The sequence below is a fragment of the Manis javanica genome, chromosome 17 (assembly GCF_040802235.1).
Source record: "Manis javanica isolate MJ-LG chromosome 17, MJ_LKY, whole genome shotgun sequence".
NCBI lineage: Eukaryota > Metazoa > Chordata > Mammalia > Pholidota > Manidae > Manis > Manis javanica.
The window spans coordinates 15,305,921-15,322,445 of NC_133172.1; the positions used below are offsets into that span (position 1 = coordinate 15,305,921).

At 48.3% G+C, this 16,525-nt stretch overlaps 1 protein-coding gene and 1 long non-coding RNA gene across 5 annotated transcripts in view; one reads left to right on the forward strand and one right to left on the reverse strand.

Moving 5' to 3' along the window:
* The window catches only part of SIPA1L3 (signal induced proliferation associated 1 like 3), a 228,079-nt gene that overhangs the window by 117,135 nt on the left and 94,419 nt on the right, over positions 1 to 16,525 (reverse strand). The window lies entirely within an intron of this gene.
* LOC108391281 (uncharacterized) lies at positions 1,881 to 11,024 on the forward strand. The gene is made up of 3 exons (XR_001851728.3): positions 1,881 to 2,614; positions 3,260 to 3,362; positions 7,159 to 11,024. It is a non-coding gene; the product is annotated as an uncharacterized lncRNA (long non-coding RNA).

Consider the following 16,525-nt stretch of genomic DNA (forward strand, 5'->3'; position numbering starts at 1 on the left):
TGGGGTGGGGAAGCCCCGGGAAGATTCCTCCAGCAAAAGAATTCTTAACCATGGGCAAACGGCCCTGAGCCTCCCGAGGGAGGCCTGTCCCGGGCACAGTGATCAGTAGTGGGCAGGCAATGTCCAGAGGGCTGCCTCAGGTTTCCCTGGTAACAAGGGACCACAGGGCCCAGGATGATGCTTATCACTAAGCACTGTGCCCCTGACCAGGCCAGTTAGACCCTCTAGTTTTCTTATCAATATAATGGGGCTCCATTGCCCACCCTCTTCCTGCCCCGCTGTGCATCGCAGGGGACTACAGCCAATCGGGGACAATGGCAGAAGCCCAGAAGGTGAAGGTGGTAAGAAGCTGGGGTGGTTCTCCCTCCTACCCTCTAATGTTTGTAGCACCTGAGGCACCCCCATGCCCTGGGCTTTGATGCTACCAACTCCCCCTCGTGTCTCTCCAGCACTGGGTGTCCATCTCAGGACTGCTTCCCTGACCTTGTCTGGTCCCTCTATTCCTCCATCACTCATCTAATTAAGTTCTTTGTATTGAATTCCCTTTACCTGAAATACGTCGAATGGATTCTCTTTTCCTGACAGATACACCTGCGCTGCTTAAGTTTTAGGGTCATCTGAGAACAAAGGGAAAAGAGGCACTTGGAGGGGAAAAGTGCCACACAAACCAAGGGTCACTTTATGAAAGGTCCTCCTCCCTCCCACACTGTCCCGGCACACTGTGCATGTGAAGTTTAAAACCCCCCAAAGCAAAATGACATGTTTGAGATCTGCTTCAAAATAACCCACAGGCAGGGGGATGGATGAAGCAAGCTTGGACCTGTGCTGATTACTATGGGAACTGGCGACAACTATGTACCTGCGGGCTCTGTACACTCTCCTTTCTACCTCTGTAAACATCTCAAGTTTTCCATTAATAAAACAGAACTAACAGGTAAGAGAAAAGAGGTTCCTATTTCGTTGGTTGAGCTACAAATCAGCAGAATCTTCTTTGAAGGCAACTTTTCATATAATTAAATGGATACCATGCCCACCCATGGACTCAGTGTTTCCAGTACCATTAGAAGTATAAACATGAATATAGCACTTTATCTATACGCTATATGTGTTCATAAAACTCCATAAGGTAGATACAGCTACTGTCTTCATTTTACAGGTGCGAAAACAGGCACTGACGGTCAAAATTTCATGTTGAAGTCCTAGCCCCCAATATGTCAGCATGTGCCTGTATGTGGAGATAAGGCCCTTGAAGAGATAAATTTGAAGAGAGACCATTAGGTGAGCTCTAATCCAATCTGACTGGTTTCCTTATAAAAAGAAACGAGGACACACAGACAGACTCCAGGTGCACATGTGCACAGGGGAGACCAGATGGAGACAGAGCCACAGGGCAGCCGCCCCCGCAAGCCAAGAAGGCCTCAGAAGCAACCAACCCTCCTGGCATCTTGATCTTGGACTTCCAGCCTCCAGAGCTTGAGAAAATAAGTCTCTGTTGTTTAAATCACCCCAATCTGTGGGATTTTGTTATGGCAGCAAGAACAAACTAATACAGTGGGTTACATGGACAGTAAGTGTGTGCAGCCAGGATTAGGCCCAGGTCATTGGCTCCAGAATCCACCCCCTTAACAATATGGCCACGCAGCAAACTGTTTACAACAGTATGTTCATCTCTGGAAAGTGAGACTGGGGGTGGGGTGCAGAGGAAGGTACACTTTTATACATAAGTACATATATATAGTGTGTGTGTGTGTATATATATATATACATAAACACACACAGTATATATATACTTACAAAAATATTTTTATATACATATATATAATATATACATACAAAAGAATACCTTATATATAAAAGTATACTTTCACAATGTTCAACTTTTTTAAAAGTCGCATATATTTTTAAAAATTAGAGCTAAAACCGCATACATGGAAATGAACATATGCCACCCACCCAATGAGGGAGAAAGGAATCTACTCAGGCCTGATTTGCTTTTTCCCATGTTTCATTACATAGTCTGTCATGGTTCCTAAGGAGCCACCAGAGAGAAGCCAGGAAAGCCTCCACAGGCAGACATTCTGGTAGGAATTAAAAGAAAAGAGAGGATGAATTATTTGAAATTTTAGAAGCTTTAAACACTAGGTGGTAAGGATGGCACTATGATAACTGCTGGTATCTTCCTGTCCTATCAATACTAGATACTGTCTGAAGTGCTTTATCTGATTTATCTCACTGAATCCCCCAAATACCTTAGGATATAGATACTATCATCATTCCCACTTTCTATGCAAGGAAGCTCTGAGGCTCAGAGAGACTAAGCAACTTGCCAGGCTGGAGGGCAGCGGCAGGGTTCCGATCCAGCTCCAGAGCCCGCCCCAAAGACCGTGCCTTCCTGCTTCGCCTTGCCTCTGAACGGACCACTCAGGGAAGAGGAAGCTTCACAGTACAGGATGAGGCAGCGGGGGGAAGCAGAAGAGCAGCGAATGGTGATAAGCTGGATCCTCCTGTGCTTGGGGACAGCAGCAGCCTGGCTACCCAGGGGGAAGACGGAATGCCCGTCTCCTGTCACAGCGAGGCCCATGGATATAAACCCCGGCGGTCCAGAAGGACACAGGTACTTGGGTGTCCACTGAGGCACTGTCTGCCGTGGCATGGGGGACTAGAAATAGAGGACTGGCAGTGCATATCACGTACAACTGTTCAGTGGGCAGATGTGACACCCTGGAGCACACAGAGCAACATGGCTGATCTCAAAATCATGCTGTTCAGAAAAATCAGAAGAAAGAGGAGGAATGAGATAGGGAGCCCAAAACCATTTCTAGAGAGCTCTTTTCTCAGACCTCAGTATACATACTTGCAAGGATCTGTATGGAGCTATAGACACACCACAAACACCTCAGAGCAGGGGACAGCAGGAGAGGAGGGTGAAGAAGGAAAAAGTAACCACAAAAAACAGACCAGGGACAAGGGAGGTGGCTCATGTTGTTTCCCCTGACAAACAGTCACGGGAGCCAGACTCGACCTGCCTCCATTTGTGGGGTTGTGTAAGGGTGGAAGAAGAGGCAGAGGCGGAAACTAGACACAAATCACTGCTTCTTCAGAAGAAAACCACACTTTTTTGTTCTCAAATGCCATGATCTGTTGGGCTTGACACAGTTTGTTAACCTAAGGGAGCCTCGGCCGGCGCCTGAATTGGGAGCTTCCCCAGCTGGGACAGGCATTTGGTTGTCTACTTAACACCGACTCCCCTCTTGTACAGGACCCAAACTGGTCAAAGGAAATCGGGCGTAGCGTTCATCTTGTGGTTTGATTGGCTTGGTGAGGGGGGACATGACCTAAGCTGGCCCAATCATGGACTAACAGTAAGTATTTATGACCCATAATGAATGGGCCATTTTCTCTCTTCCCTGATGTCTATGGACAAGAATGCAAGTGGCCCTGATCATCACTGGCAGCCATCCTGGGACAAAGAGGCCTATATATGACATAGATGTGTGTGTGTGTGTGTGTGTGTGTGTGTGTGTGTGTGTGCGCGCGCGCGCGCACGCGCTTGTGTGGGTATCTAGGATAAAGCTAATGCTGAAGTCCTGAGTCCTTGACGACAGACACTTGTGCTTTTGATCTCACCCCCCTAACACCCACCCACCTCTGGTCTTCTAAGACACATTAAATGCTTTTACTATTTGTCCAATTGATGTCAGAGAGTTTTGTTAATTGCAAATAAAAGCCTCCTAATGGAGACCTGCAAACTAGACAGCCATTTTTTTATTGTTATACAAGGAAAGCATCTCTGCAAGAGGGAACTGGGGCACCAGAGGCACAAACAAGAAGGGACAACAAATCCCAATGTATGGGGAGCATTTACAGCTCTCAAGTTGCTTGTCCTCTGCCTGTCCAGAAGGCAGCATGCCCTTGATGTCAGCTGCACTGTCCTTTGAGCACAAGGGCCCAGAAAACCTTCCTCAGTGGGTTACTTCATTTCTTTCATTCATCACAAGAGCTGAGCCGCAGCCAGTTTCCTGTGTTCTATTTCTTCTGGTAGCGGCAGGGGGTTAATCCCCAGCTGGCTGCAGCTGAGGATGAGACAGGACAAGAAAGCCCAGCCCGGCTCTCCTACAGAGACTCTGCTCCTGGATGAAAGGTCGGGCTTCTGGATCTGGGCTACCCTAAGATCTGACTATGGCTGGGCTCTCTGAAATGCCGCGCAGCCTGAGGACCTCTGTGAAGAGACCTCACCTGTGCAGCGTGTCACAGACCCATCAGAATCAAGGGGAAGCTCAAGAGAGATGAAGGGGAAGTCAGGGGACCCTGGAGTCGGTGCTGGGTGCCAGTCGCTGCTCTGCTGCTGGGTAGTCCTGTGGCCCTGGATGGACAAGTGGCTTCACCTGAGTTGCCTCATCTATAAAGCATGTCACATAACTGTTATGCAAAGCAAGTAAATTAGCATGGGTAAAGTGCTAAGCAAGGACCTGGCACAGAGTAAAGGCTCAATAAATGTGAGCTATTTTATCATATATCTAATTACTGAAATGTAATTACATACAGCAAAATGTACTGGTTTGATGAATCTTGACACGTCTATGCACCCATTAACCCACACCCCCAACCAAGCCACAGAGGCTGGGGATGACGTGTATTAACTGAGCACCTTGTTCCCTCCCGGTGTTCCCAATCTCAGGGAGGGGACCCACAGACACATGTGTGTTTGGGGCCTTGTGGTGGCCAAGGGGTGATTGTAAAGCCACTTCTTTCTCCATACTGATGAGGCTGGAGCCAAGGCACCTTCTTTATACACAAAGTAGCTTTCGAGTCCCCGAAACTGGACGGCCAAAGGAGGAGAACAGGCAGGTCAGGATCCGGGAATCAACCCTGATCTCCTCCCCGGGAGGCTGGTCCGCAACACCTAAAGGCTGTCTGTCCCGCAGGCTTGCTTGTCTCCACTCAGGGGCCCTTGCCGTAGCCCCTGTTCACAAGATTCTGCGACCCTGTCTCTCTCTGGCTGTCAGTTATTTAAAATGCAGAAGTGGCCAGGCCCCTCCTGTGCCTGACCACCTTCCCTAGTAGGCCCTCAAGAAAAACTCTAAACTCCTCCCTATGGCCTACAGGCCATGCTCTGCCCTGCCCATCTCCCAGGCCTCTGACTGGAACCACCCCCCACTCCTTCCTCTCCAATCTCACTGGCAACTTTTCTAAATAGAATTTTTACTGAGTAACTGCAGACTCACATATATTTGCAAGACAGAATACAGAGATACCATATACACTTTAACCAGGTGGAAAATGGTAAAACTCCACAAAACTGTGGTATAATATCATAACCAGGATCCTGACACTGATGTAATCTATGGATTTTACTCAGATTCCCTGTGTTCATGTGTGCATGTGTATTCAGTTCTATACAATTTTATCACATGGTATATATTGTGTAGCCACCATCACAACCAAGATATGAACAGTTCCATTACCACAAAGAGGCCTCAGGTGATCTTTTATAACCTTGCCTACCTCCCTGCAACCCCAGCTGCCCCCTTCTCTGTCCAGAACCCAGCAACCACCTATCTGTTCTCTCTCTGTATACCTTTTGCCATTTAAAAATATCATATAAATGGAATCATACTGTATGTACGCATTTAGGATTGGCTTTTTTCACTCAGCACAATTTCCCTGGGTTCATCCAACTTGGTGCATGTATGAATAGTTTGTTCCCTTTTATTGCTGAGTAGGATTCCATGGTATGGACGTGGTTTCCACGGTATTCCAGGGTTTGCTTAACCATTCACCTGCTGAAGGCTATCTCGGCTGTCCCTGGTTTGGGGCTATTATGAATATGGCTGCTGTGAACAATTGTGTACAGGCTTTTGTGTGAACGTTAAATCTTATTTCTTTCGGATAAATGCCCAAGAATGCAATGCCTGGGTCGTAAGATAGTTGCATATTTAATTCTTAAGAAATAGCCAATCTGTTTTCTAGAGTAGCTGTGCCATTTGACATCCCACCAGGAAAGTATGACAGATCCAGTCTCTCCACATCCTTGTCACTGGCAACTTTGGTTTGTTCATTCAGCAGACACTTACTGAGCAGCTCCCATGTGCCAGGTACTATTTTGGATGCTGGATTTATAGCAACAAACAAGACATGTAATTTGTATATCAAATAGGAGTTCTCATGCTAAAGCGTATAGAGAGGCAATTTGTAAGTCAACAAACTGATTATGATAGATTAAGAAGCAAATAAACCAGGTAACATAAAGAGAGTATGTGCATGTGCCAGGGGACTGGACACGCAGAGTCACAGCATAGTGACTATGAAGCCAAACGGCCTGGGTTTGAATCCTGCTCTGCTACTTTCTAGCTGTGTGGCTCAGACCACTGACCTAACTTGTCTGTGCCTCAATTTCCCCATCTGTAAAACAGACAGTACCTATTTCATAGGGTTGTTGGGAAGATTAAGTCAATACTTGCAACATACTTAGCAGCCAGGACCACACCTGGCTAAGGGTCTCACCTGGTCTAAGGGTCTCTAGAAGAACATCTCAACCACGGGGGCGCCATTGCTAGGAAGCCACAGTTCCTTTGTGGGATTCCTGAGACACAACGCACCCAAGTGTTCAGAAGGGAGGCTCCCTCACCACGGGGTCAGAGCCCATCTTGCCCTGGGAGGGGGAGGCCATGTGTACAGCAGAGGAAGGGACAGACAGCAAGGCCACTCCAAGCACAGCAGCTACCCAGATGCAGGACTGGAGGAGCTGCTCAGGGTACCTGGGCCTCCCCACTTCCCGGGAATCTGACACCATTCCCAGGCTGGAGTGGGGCTGGACTCATCTGAGCCCTTGCTGTGGGGCTGGAGCACAGGGCCTCCCCAGCTCTCAGCCCACAGAATGCCTGTGCAGTGCGAAGGAGACAAAGGTGATCAGGGAACTCCCCTCCCCACCCTGTCCCGCCCTCCCCAGGGCCCGGCCCCAAAGAGAGAATCCAGGGAAGCATGTTGCTTGGCATCTTAGAAAAGAAAGAGGGAAACGGAAAGGGGGTACTTTTGGCAGCTCCAGGTCTGGGAGGAAACAAGGTCATCTTTGCAGGGGAGGGCCAGGGTCCCTCTCTGAGAGGACGGGATCATGAGTCAGCGAGGAAATAGGCAGAGCTGCTGTGACCTGTTTTGCAGGCCTCCTGGTGGCCTGGGATGGATGAGCAAGCTGCTGCTTTCCTAGGGACTGATGAGTCTGGAACCAGAGCACCGGCTCCTTATATAAAGATCCTCTCAACCCTGCAGACCGAACCAGAGGACAGACAGCACGCTTCAGGGTGCCATGTGGTGGGCAAGGACTGGCCTCTCTGACCCTGACCCTGGCTTGCAGCAGTTGGTACAAACTGTCCTGGGGGAGGAAGGGAGTCACGACACCAAGCTTTGAAAGTACACACCGGAGTTAAAAACCAAACCAGACTGTGTCATTTGTTCTCCTTAAAACCCTTTCCTGGCTCCCTGGAGCTGTGGAAGAAAGTCCAAATCTCTAACAATGGCCAGCAGGCCTAGGACAGCCAGCCTGCTGACTTCCCATCACTCTGCTCAGGCCACGCAGGGCTCTGGTGCCTCCACCACATCTCAGCTCCGTCCCATCTCAGGCCCTTTGTACAGGCTGCACTCCCTGCTCACAAAATGCCCTGGCCTCCAGTCCACCCTGGGCAAGTTCCTATTTATCTTTCAAGTCTAGACTTGCTGGCACCTTGGAGAAGCCATCTCAGACCCTCCTAGCCTCCCCCAGCCTCAAAGAAGACCCCCACTTCATACCCTGTTAGTCTCTCAAGGAACTCTGGGCTCTTAGAGTTTAATTACCATTAAATTACGTGTTTATTGGAGTGGTTATTTGCTACCTGTCTTCCCCACTAGATGGTGAGTGCCATGAAGTCAGAATAATGGTAATAATATTATTACTTTTAACAACAGCTCCCATTTATTAACACCTACTGTGTTGTACAGCATTACCTCACAGCATTACCAACAGCTCTTTGAGGTCAACACCACTATTATCCCACTTTAGAGCTGAGGAAGCTGTGTCAGTCCTGCCCACGAGACCAGGCACTCAGTAAATGGTCTGGGACCACCCACGAGTCTGGATTACAGTTCTGATCACTCCTTCCCCGTAATCCCAACCAGGGAGTCCACGGGGCACTGAAGTCCCTGTCCATAAGGCAGATTTCTGCCACTCCCTGGGGCAAGAGCCTCTGATTCCAAGGGCCCCTTTCAGTTCTAACCCCATCCCAATCTGAGAAGACATTAATTTTACACATTTTTATTGTGGAGTTATGTTGAGTCAGGTGTGACCCAAGCACTAGGACATGGCAATAAACAAAACCCACAGGGCCACACCTTCACACGGCCTGTGTCTGCTGGGGAGGTGGACACAAGGCCCTATCCCTCTCCAGTAAAAAGATCAAAGGCTGTCAGGGGGAGGGGACAGCACGAGGAATGAACAGGTGAGGACAGGCCGCGAAACTGTTCTGCACCAGACTGTCATGGTGGCTCCAGGTCTTACATCTGTGAAAACCTGCAGAACGCAGAACCCAAAGAGCGTGCCCTAATGTCAACTATGGACTTCAGCTAATGAGACTACGTCAGTATTGGTCAACTGCAACAAACGCATCACACTCATCAAGATGTAAGTAACAGGCAAAAACTGTGTGGTGGGAAAAGAGGGAGTTGGTTTGTGGGCACTCTCTACATTACGATCAGATTTATGTATATCTAAAACTGCTCTTTAAAAACAACTTAAAAATAATTTTAAAAAATTAAAAAATAAAAAGTCCTCTCTTGAACCCGCTCCCATTAGCTATTTGTCCCTCATATCACCTGACCTAGGAGTCATTTCTGGACCTTTGCCTGGCCTCAGGGGCTCCATTCTCTCCTGCTCTCTTCCCTCCCACTGGCACCCCCTTCCTAGCCACCTTTGCTGATTCCTCACCACCAAAGACGCTGGACAGCTTTTCTCTTTTCCACCCACACCCCTCCCCTGGTGATCTCATCCAGACCCCTGGCTTTCAACTCCATCTCTTTGCTGAGGACTCTGTTTCCTTCTCCAGCCTGACCTCCCCCTTCAGCTCCAGACTTGCATATTGTGTGGCCCCCTAGCAAGCTCACACAGTTGTCTAAAAGGCACCTTAACTTTTTTAACAGACCCAAAGCAGTATTCTTGATTCTTCTCACCACCTTCACCTTCTTCCGAACCTCCATGCCAGGGGGTTCTCAACCCAATGTCCTCCTTCTGGTGTTCAGGCCAAAACTTGGTAGCACCCCACCCCCAACCCCATTCATACTGTCAGCTCCACCTCCAAAATATGACTAGGATCTGCCTACCTCGCTCACGTGTCTCCTGCCTGACTGTGGGTAGAGCCTCTAGCAGCCTCCCGCCACTGCTCCCACACACCGCCAGGGAGACTCCGTTCACGTGAGTCAGATCACGCCCCTCCCCCTCTCAAAACCCTCCCACTACCCATTTAGGAAAAAGCCCCAGTCCCTACATGGCCTCGCAATTCTCTGACCTCCTCTCCTCCTGTGTTGTCCTTTATTCTGGCCGTTGAGGTGGGTGCGCCATGGTGTTTCACTCCGGCTATCACCTACATTTCCATGATGATGATTAAGGATGGTGAGGTATGCGCTTTAAATAATAATAACGTACACCGCACTAATTAGGTGCCAGGCACTGCACTGAGTGCTTCATATACACAGTTGTCAGATCCCTTTCCAAACCCCTTAGACCAGATGGGTTTTGGAATCCCAGATAATTTCAGAAAGGCAACAGAGAGTTTATTTCCTGGCAGTCTGGGGGAGCATCCATCACATTGGTATTTCTGCAGCAGTCATAGTCTCTCAGTTGGGGTCATGTTCCTCCTGGGACTGTGGATCTGCACTAAACCCTTGAATCCCCACAACCACTTTATGAGGTGGGTAGTATCATCAACTATAGTTTGAACATGAGTGAAATTGAGGCACCGGAAGGCTAAGTGCCTTAGCCATAGTCACACAGGTGGACGTGAAGGGCTGGGTGAGATTCCAACACAGGCTGTTCTTGCTACCATCCGTTTTTGCTATGCCTGTTCTGAGGGTAGCTAATGGGATTAATCAATGCTGAGATTAAGCTGGGAGAGTCAGAGAATCAGGCTTTCCAAATCGTTATTGCTCACAGCAGGAAGGTCAAACACCACTGAGCTAACTGTGTGTGTTTAACCTAATTAATTTATTTTGAATACAAGATTTACCCAAATATAAAGGAAGATGTCCTCCAAAGCATGATCCTCGAGAGTCGCCTTTCAGAGTTTTCATATTACTTTATTTTGAAAAAAAAGTGCTGTTTGAAAAAGACACTTTAGCATCTAAAGACTAAAGGATGCTAGTTTTGGCAACAATAAAAGAGGAGGCATTTACTGTAAGACTTAGGAAATATTCCCAAGGGCTTGACTTCAATTCTAAGCATTATAAGTCACTTAAACAGGCCATAGGGACAAATAATTGTAAGCAACATTCATTTAATTTAAAGAAAATATTCGATATAAAAATTATATGTAGAGAGGCATTAAAGTGGAATTTCGAAAACTGAAAAACAAAATGTGCAAGGTAAATGGAAAAACTGTCTTGAAGCAAAGTGCCACAGTGTGGGATGAAATTCAATTTTCATCAACTGTCATTTATTATTCATATTGGAATGATTAGTCTCACTCAAAAACAAGTGCTTATGTAACCATTTTTTTATGTTCACATTTATTCATTTTCACTGTCTTTAAAGAAACATGCTTTATTTTTTTAATGTAACAGTAAATTAGTGGCTCTACTTTAGAGATCACCAATATACAACAAAAAGGGGAATATTTTTAAAACTGTGTAATGGTATGTGACTGGATTATTAAGGCGTGGGCGAGCTGCCAGATTCAGGAAGTGCCACATCATGCATGTTTCAGACGGATGTGAAGATGGTGTACTGTGAAAATACGCACAGGCGACTCAAAAAGTGACTCGACTGATTTAAGGATGCCTGCGAAGAGTGTTTTATGATATGTGAGAGGATACAATCAACAGTTTGAACTCACATTTCTGATATCATGTTCTAAAATGTGTCACAAAATGAATAAATTACTAAATATAAGTAGGCAGTAGTATCCTAAACATTTCAAGGAGGCCCCAGAGCTTTTTACAAAATCTTCTTTGAAAAAAAAAAGGGAAATCATCTTGTTTTAAGACATATATGGTATTTTTTTTTTCTTTTTAGAATGAGTATTGAAAAAATTTGGAAGGAACATACCAGCTTATAAAACTGACTAACTACCTCGGAGGATTCTGGGTCCTTTGGTTTCTTTTTTTAAACAAGTTAAGTATTCTTTTAATAATCAGGCATGCAAACAAACAAACACAGCTTTACAGAAGTGAAGCTCACCCAAGGATAGATAAAGTAGTCCTCACCCTTGGCCGCACCCTAGAAACCTCCAGGGAGCTTTAAAAAATAACATCCCACGCCTGGTCCCACCTTCAGTAATTCTAATGAATTGGTCTGGGGCGAGGCCCAGCAGGCCTCGGGGTTTCTTACAGCTCCCCACAGGAGTCTAATGTGCAGCAAGAATTAAAATCATTATTCAAGAAAAATTTTTCAAATTTTTCTGCAGATCATGTTATTAAGGGCCTTTCAGAAAATAAGAAGGCTCCAGTCAGAAAAGCAGGTTTCTTCCCTGCAGGATTTCTCAGCACCTATAATACGCAAATGTGCACTGTGGCTCTCATAAGACACAGTACAAGGTGGACATCCAAGCGTGCGTGCGTGTCTGATCGTGCATGTGTCGGCTGCCTTCTTTCAAGCAACTGTGCCATTCGCGAGCTGTGTCCACTTTACCTCCTGAACCTCCACTTGCCCCACCCTGTCCCGTCCTCCATCTGCTCCCGTGGACGGGACTATAGCAGCAGCTCCTCCCTGCTCTCCCACTGCCCCTACAATTTGTCACCCACAGAGGCAGCCAGCAGAGGTACTTGGGGGCACACACAGTTTGAACAAGCTTCTGCTCTGACCTGGGACTGCCCGCTGTGTCCTTAACTGTCACACTTAGACTGTGGACAGGACCTGCCTTACAGTGAAGACAGCATCAGGGACGGCAGTGCTGTGGCAGAACGAACCTGGGTCCCCGATGCCATTGTTGAGCTGCCGCGTTCCCAGCCTATAAGGTGGCCCAAAGAACCCTTAGCCTTGGAGCTGGGGAGCCTGCCCACTTCCTGACAGCTTAATCCAGCATGATGGGGTTTTCTACTACTTGTAGCCAAAGCACCCACAGCACCCAGCATGCTCTCTGTTCAATTACCCTATTTACTGGTTATACATTTTCGCCAGGTAAAATGACCTTATACGTTTTTCTTGCTTATTGTCTGTCTCCTCCTTTAGAACATCCCCTTCATGAGAGCACGCATATTTGTCCATCTTCTTCACTGCTCTGTCCCTAGAACCTGAAACCCTGCCTGCCAAAGGGACAATTCAGCATATGTCCAAAGAATAAGTGAGTTCAATTCTTGTAACAGCTCCAAGAGGTGAGTGCTAAATACCAAGCTCTTCCCCACGCCATGCAGACCCTGCATGGTCTGCCCCCACCTATCTCCAACTCACGATCCTGTGGTTATGCTGGGGCTTCTTCTAGTTCCTTCTCAGAGGCAAGCTCCTTCCCACTCCAAAACTTTGCTGGTGCTGTTCCTCAAGGGAACGTTCCCCCTTTCCATTAAGGCCTTCTCAGCCTTCAGGCCTCCTGTCAAATGTCAGTCCTTAGGACAGACATCCCCTGACCTCTCAAAACATGTCAGGCCCCCCTCAGATAAGGCTCTCGTGGTTCCTCCATTGGACATTTAGTGCAGATGTAATTACACAGCTGTTTCTGTAATTACTTACTTAGATTCCATTTCCTCCATTGAAATAAGAACTCCAGGAATGAAGGGACCCCCCTGTATTTCAGGAGCCCTTAAAGGGCCTGGCACACAGTAGGTGTTTAATAAATATCATACCTGTCCATTGTAGCCAGGATATTTGTTGCTCACTGAGTATTCATATGCCCTCCACATTTCCAGCCCTTGCAGTTAGGCAGGGCCATGCAACCAGTTCTGGGTGTGAGCAGAAATGAACTGTATCACTCTGGGCCGTGGCATCAAAGCACTACTGCGTGACTCTCCAGTCACCCCGTCCTGCCGTGATGACTCTGGGTTGTGTGTTCCAGTCGGGAGGCTTCAAGACTGAGCCCCTGAGGTACAAGGGAAAGCCCCCCATATCTGACCTCCCTTGTGTCAGTGAGTAAGAAACTGCCATTTGCTGCATCCAGCCTCTAGGACTTCAGGGTTAATTTGTTACTGCAGCAGAATCTTGCCTACCTCTGGCATTCCTATGAATGAATGAAGGCAGCTAGAGGCAGAGACAATCGTGATCATAGACTGGGAGGCTGCGAGGTGAGGAGCAAAGCAGTGACCTCTGGCCCCCAGTACTGAGCCTCAGGGAAAGCATGGGGTGGGGGTGGAACAACTACCCCCTGGGGCATTACCACTTCCCATTCCTGATGCACAGATGAAGGGACAGCAGTGCCCAGAGCCCCCTCCCTTGACAGAGCCTGCCTCAAGCCTGCAACAAACACAGCTCCTTAGGGACCACAGCCAAGTCTCAGTCCCTGGGGACTGGAGAAGGTGGCTCAGAAGCCAGCAACACCCTGGAAAAACCCTATTAGTTAGAGAAGTTGAAACAGCAAGGTTGCACAAAGGGCCTGGGCTAATTCAGGCTGACAACCTTCCTGCAGAATCACCCACTGGGGCTCTGCCCTCCCAGCTCCATCCCAGAGAGTAAATCACACTGTCAGGTCTAATTTGGAACTCGGCTGATGGGCTGAGCAGAGCATCCATGCGTTCTGGCCACAGAGGTCAAGGTTAGTCCACGTGCCAGAGGCCAGTGCAGGAAGACCCAAGACTAGATGGAAAGGGGACTGGGAGGCCGATAGCTTTGCGTTTCCGATACACACCAAGGAAACCCTTCGCTTCTCCCAGGAGATTTCTGGCCCAGGCCTCATCTGTACAAGCCCTGTTCCCGGGGCACAGCAGTCCTGCTATATCCTGGCACCATGCTAACCTGGGGCTGGGCACAAGGCAAACACTCACACCTGGTAAATAACCATATGAGTAGTGGCAAACACTTTTACAGGCCTGACCTCTGACATTCCACAAGGGCTGATGAACATGAACCACCACCATCACCACCATCATTACCGCATCTCTTAGATGAGAAGTTTGTTCCAGGCACTGTTATATGTATTTGAGATTCGTCATCACCTTTGAATTCTCAAACAACCTTAGGAGGAAAGAGAAGCTCTGAGGGTCAGGCTCCTCACTCAGGATTGTCAGACACTAAGCAAAGACTAAAACTCGGGTTAGCTGGGCTCTGGAGCCTGTGCCCTCGGCACGATGTCAACCCACTTTTTCCCCCCTTTTTGCCTCCTTCAAGAAGCTTGCCCTGAAACTTCAGGCAGCGTTAGGTGTCTCCTTTACGTCCCCGCTGCCCTGTGGCTTCCCTTACCAGAACTCCCATTATTCTGGGTTGTTGATTACGGAGCTTTCCCAAAATATCACCTCTTCAGGAGGGTATGCCTCTAAGCCTAGTGCTCAGCACAGGACCAAAATATGGGGTGTGCCCAAAGTCTGTGGGATAGACGGATGGATGGATGGGAACTCAAGCCCAAACCCTTCTTTATTATAGAGGAAGGGAGTGGAGATTCAGAAAGGAGAGCTATACTAAGAGTTCCGTGCAGAAAGGGAAGGTGGAGAAGGGGAGACTGCTTCTTGAATTTCTGTTCCTCCTCCAGGGACCAACGCTGCTTCCAGGAACCCTCCCTGACACCCAGGCTGGGCTGGGCACCTCCTCTGGGCTCCCACTGTCTGTCCCCTGGGCTTTCCCCATAGGCTCTGACCGCTCTGGGCTGTTATTGTCACTGAGGGCCTGCCTCCCTCACTGGACGTGGAGCCCTTGAGTGCAGGGCCCTCCAGCCCTGAGGCTGTCTCCGCCGCCCCACTACACTGCAGGGATGGGCACAGAGGAGGCACATACTAAATGAGTAAACTGACCAGCAGAACCCCAAGAAAGGAAACACGGCCGGAAGCCTCGTTCTGGGAAGAATCATTAAAAGCACAGGTATGATTTGTCTGGAAAGATGAAGCCAGGAGGCGTCTTCCCAGCCATGTGCAAGCCAGGAGGGGCTGCCCAGGAGAAGACGTGTGCTGGTGTCCTTCACCAAGACTGGACCAGAACCAATGAGAGGCAGGGAGGGACACAGAGCAGATGTGAGTCACAAAAAAGCTCTTTAATGATCAAAACTCCCCCAAAGGCAAAATATGCTGCCCTGTTCCTCCCTTGCTGGAAGAACTTAAACTGAGTTCAGACACCCAACAGTATGGGACCCCAGGACCTCGTACAAAGCAACAACCTCATATTTGTCAAGTAAAGACATAAACAAATGAATGAACAAATGAAACCCCATCTCCTGTTTTCCAGTTCCCTGGAGTGCTGGTTACCATGTAGGGCGAATGCCAGTTCCCCTACAGATCATTACCTAGACAAGGGGGGCTCTGGAGAGACTGCAAAGATCCCCACCCTGGCTCCGCTCTTTGACAAGTGGCTTCACCGCTCTGTGCCTCAGTTGCCAAGTCATTACTGTGGGGTGATCACAGCAGCGACTTCATAGGGCTGGTGCAAAGACTGAATGAGAACATGAACATAAAGTGCTTATGGCACGCTCGGCACAGAGTCAGCACCCATTCATCTTAATTATTATTATTTTTCTTCTCCTGTGGAGCCAGACACTGTTGGCTGGCTAACCCAAATGACACTCTCAATTCCCTTCTTCTCTGGTTTCCTCCTTGGTGGGGGGTTGAAATCTAAATGAAGTCTCCCACCTTTGTTAGAGCTAGGGGAGGCCACCTGACACATTTCTGGCGGATGAGATGTAAATGGAATCTTCTGGGGCAGATTCTGGGCCTGCTGAAGCAGTCCAAAACTAGAAATACATGCTGCTGGAATTGACCCTTCTCTCCTTGTTGTGGCTGGAGATGCAAGAGCAACGTTGCAACCATGAGGGGGAGGCCAAGTCAACCCAAGAGGCTCCAGCCTGGACACCACTCAGCCTCTGAACCAACCTCAGCAGCCAAGGGTCCCCAGGTTTGTTGTTACAGGAGAGAAATCAAAACTGACTTGTTTAAACTGCTGTGAGCTGGCTGGGTTTTCTGTTTTTGCAGCTGAAAGTACTCCGGTATTCCTGGCTGATGCACCCACTATGACACAAATGGTGCGGGGGCACATGGCCATGGTAATCAACTGGCAACCTCAGCCCAGGTGCCTGGTTGAGAATCCCTGATCCTGAGAAGAAAGAGTGGGAGGCTGAGCCAGAACGGTGCTTATCACACCGCAGTCACAGTGCTCCACCTTTCCTCTTCAGCTGAATCTATGTCCCATCTGTACAATCATTACCTAATATGTTCTTTGAATCAA